The following is a 4,021-nucleotide window of genomic DNA, read 5'->3' as shown; positions in this document are numbered from 1 at the left end:
AAATTAATATGAGTTCTGGGAATCCCATGCTTGCAAAGCAAGTACTAGACAGACTAAGCTGTCTCTCCAGGTCCCTCTTCCCTGATACTAATAGGTTTCTTTTCTTCTTCTTTATAATTCTTTTGGTGTGTGTGTGTGTGTGTGTGTGTGTGTGTGCGCGCGCGTGTGCGCGCGCTACATGGAGAACAACTTGTAGGAGTTAATTCAGTTAATTCTATCTTTCTACCGTGTTGGTCCTGGGGATTGAACTCAGGTTGTTGGGTTTGGCAGCAAGCACCTTTACTATCTGAGCCATCTCACCAGCCCAGGCAAGTAGCTGTTGATGAATCACCCCTGAGGTAGGCTTAAGGAGAGTGGTGTAGGTAGGTCAGAGGGAAGCTGTCTGCCAGGTACCTGAATGGCCCCGAAGCACAGGATCATCCAGGTATGGCTGTGCACATCGTCATCCTAGCACTGAGGGGGAGAGGCCTGCTGTGAGGAGTCCAGCCTGAGCTCTACAGGGCCATCCCTTTCAAAGCCGGAGGGAAGAGGGAGTGGCTAATGCAAATGCAGAAAAGGCAAGGAAGAAAGGAATGGGGTGTGGGGAGAGCTGTGGTTGGCAGTCCCTGGATGGAAGGGGGCGGGAAACACACGTTAGCAAATACATACGGGGGCAGCTGTTGTCTCGGAGATGAGCAGAGTCCCTGGGAAATTAAACGTTCCCAGAGGAGCCCTGCAAGCCCCATTCTCCTTCTAGCATAAAATACTCGGATTCTGAGAATAGTTCCTTTCCTTCCATTTCTCCGGGGGAGGGGGGGGCTCAGTTGTGAGTTCTGCGAGAACACACGGCTCTCTAGCCCTCTTCCCCATGAGAAGCCTAGGCAATCAGTGCCCACTTTCTGTATGCAATGCTGTGGGCAGATGGCCAGGTCCTGCTCTTAATACCATAACAGGACAGCTGGAGTCTTCTTTTGAAGCAATTTTAGTGAGAGGATCTCGTATAGTCCAGGCTGGCCTCTAACTCTATAGCTAAGGATGACCTTGGACTCCTGATCCTCTGGCTGATACCTCCTAAGTGTTGGGATTACAGGCACGTGCCACCACACCTGGTTATATTTTGTAATATATTTCTATATTTAGTTTTGATTCTATATTCATGGGGAATTTTCTATGTTATTTTCTTTTCTTAGAATGTCTTTATGAAATTCTCACATAAGGGTTAGAGAGGCCACATAAAATGAACTGGGAGTGTTTCACCTTTCTATTTCTGATGGATTTTTGTGTAATGGGAAAATTTGTAGAACTCACCAGGGAAATCATCTGGACCCAGATTTTTTTTTTTTTTTTAAATTAGGGAAGTTTGAAATTGCAGATTCATTTCTTTAATGTAGGAGAGAGTCTGGTTTCCCATATATTCTTTTATCACTTTGAGAAAATTATCTCCTACTACAAGTGTGGATCCATTTCATCCACCCTCTCCAGTTCAGTGGCAGAAAGCCTCATGGAATTACTCTATTGTCCCTTCAGTGTCTTTGGGAATCATTGGTGATAACCCCTCTTATTTGTGACAATGTCTCCCCCTCTTCCCTCTTCCTTCTCCCTCCTCCTTCCTCCCCCTTCCCTCCTCCCTCCCTTCCTCCTTCCCCTTCTTTTCCCCTAACCTCCTCCCCCTCCTCCCTTCCTCCTCCCCTCCTCCCTTCCCCCTCTCTCCCTCCCTTCCTTCCTCCCTTCCTTCCTGTTAGTCTTCTGGAGTCACTAATTCCAATAAACTTGTAAAAGAACCTCCTTTGACTTTGATGTTTCCTACCAAAGTTTGTCTGTTTTCCAGTTGAGCTGTGTTCTTGTTATTATGTCTATGTACTCTTTATTTGTGGCTTAATTTTCTTTTCTTCCTCTGAGTTCTGGAGGTGGAAGCTTGGATTATTTTTAGGTTATTGATTTTAAAGCTTTCTTCTTTTCTAACATTAGTGCACAGAGCTATGAATTTCCCGTCTTATTTCTATCTTGCAATTTTCCATTGTTGGGTGAAATATTTTCTAGATTTCTTTAATGATTTATTTTTTGATGGACTGGACCCAGAGGAAGTGTAAATGATTTAAAAACATATTCATGTTGCTTCATTTTGAATATTTGGGGGAGATTTTTCTAGGTAGATTATTAATTCATAATTTAACTTTTATGGCTGGAGAATATTCTGTTACAATTTCATTCCTTTGAAATGCATTAAGATTACTTTGGCCAGGTGTAGTAGAGCATGCCTATAATCCCAGCCTGCACTCAGAGGCAGACGCAGGCAGAACTATGTGAGTTCAAGGCCAGCCTGGTCTATATAGTGAGTTCCCTGACAGCAAGGGTTCTTTAGAGAGACTTTGTCTCAAAAAAAACAAACAACCAAAGACCTTGGCCAAGCATTCATTGCATTTTGTGGAAGGGTCAATGTGCAGTTCACAGAGTGTATGCTCTGCAGGTATTATAGCACTTACAAATATCAACCTAGCCAAGCCTGATAGCATTGTATAAATATTTTGTATAGTTCTTGATGTTTTAGTGTCTACCAATAACCGAGAGGAGAGTGTAAAGCCTGCCCCATGACTGTGGATGTGTCTGTGCCTCCCTTCAGTCTGCTCTGGTTTGTCTCCTGTGTTTCTAAACTGTGTCATTGGGGTTTTTGTGTCTCCTGTTGCTCAGATGAAGCATATCCTCTTTATCTGTCATTGTGCATTGTCTTGTGATCTACTTTGCTTCCTATTGATAGAGCTGCACCGTCTTTGGTGTGCTCACTATTTAATACTGTACCTTCTCCTTGCTCTGCGTTCGATCTAGCTGGGTCTTTGGATTCAGATGCATCTGTACGCATGGAAGCTATTTGGATCTGAGGTACTCAGAAGTTAGTCATCTTGCCAAATGCTACACAACCTGTAAGTGGCAGAGCTGGGACTGCAAGTGAGCAGACTCCACCGCCTATAGCCTTAGCTCTGAGCCAAGCTTCCTCCACTCTCCCCGGGTCATCACTCTGAAAAATCTACAGTGTCTGTTTCGACTCTCTTCATGATCATGCCCTTGGTTCAGACTCTCCTTCCTCATTTTTTGCCTCAATTTTCTTTTCATCGATTAAATTTTTTACTCTATTTATTATTATGCTATACATCAGTAAGATGGGGAGGGTGTGCAGATGCTATGGTGCACATGTGGAGGTCAGAGGATGGGTCTGTGAACTCGTTCTCTCCTCTGCCTGTACATGGTCTTCGGGGATTAAACACAGGGATGTCAGGCTTGCACAACAGGCACCGTGACTTGCTGGGCAATTGGGCTAGCCCTGTCTTGAGTTTTAGAGGGACCTTCCTCTAGGTTTCTTTCTTCTATATTTTATCAAAATTATTTCTAAATTCAAATCTAGTCATATAAAGTCTTCTTTTTTTTTTCTTAAAGTTTCTTGATTAAATGGTACTTCTGTTATGATCCAGACCTGTGCTCTTCTCCCTTATCACTCCTCTGGAAAGTCATACCCACCTTTGGTTGTGGTAAAGTGTTATTTCAGCATCTGGGCACCTACCCATGCTGTTCCTTCCATCTCAGACACTCCTACTACTGAGCCGGACCAGCTCACCTCCTCTCCAAAGCCCGGCCTCACTTCTCTGAGCCATACTTGGGTCTTTCTTCCTCCGGGGATCCTGAGCACACACCCTCTGCCCTAGCAGAAGACTCAGCAACCTTCCTTTCCCTTGGGGCAGGGTTGAGAAAACAGTGAAAATCCAGGGCACCCGGCACAGGCGGGGGACACAGTAGGCATGCAAGAAATACATGCTTTTTGAAATGCTGGACATACCAGAGCCCTCACAGTAACTAAGTGTCTTTGGATTTTTCCTGTTTTCAGGTGATCAGGGCAGGGAGGAAGGCCTTTTGCAAAGCCTGAGTGTGTCGGGGAGGAGAGGAGTGGAACAAGATGGCAGACGCTTCTGCAGGTGCCAATTTCAGGTCATCATCTTGGATTCATTAGCAGAAGGCCAAGGTTAACATTTAATAAGAGAGTTAATGAGAGATT

The sequence above is a fragment of the Peromyscus leucopus genome, chromosome 8a (assembly GCF_004664715.2).
Source record: "Peromyscus leucopus breed LL Stock chromosome 8a, UCI_PerLeu_2.1, whole genome shotgun sequence".
NCBI lineage: Eukaryota > Metazoa > Chordata > Mammalia > Rodentia > Cricetidae > Peromyscus > Peromyscus leucopus.
The sequence above is the reverse complement of the archived record's forward strand: the minus strand, read 5'-3'. Positions refer to the sequence as shown.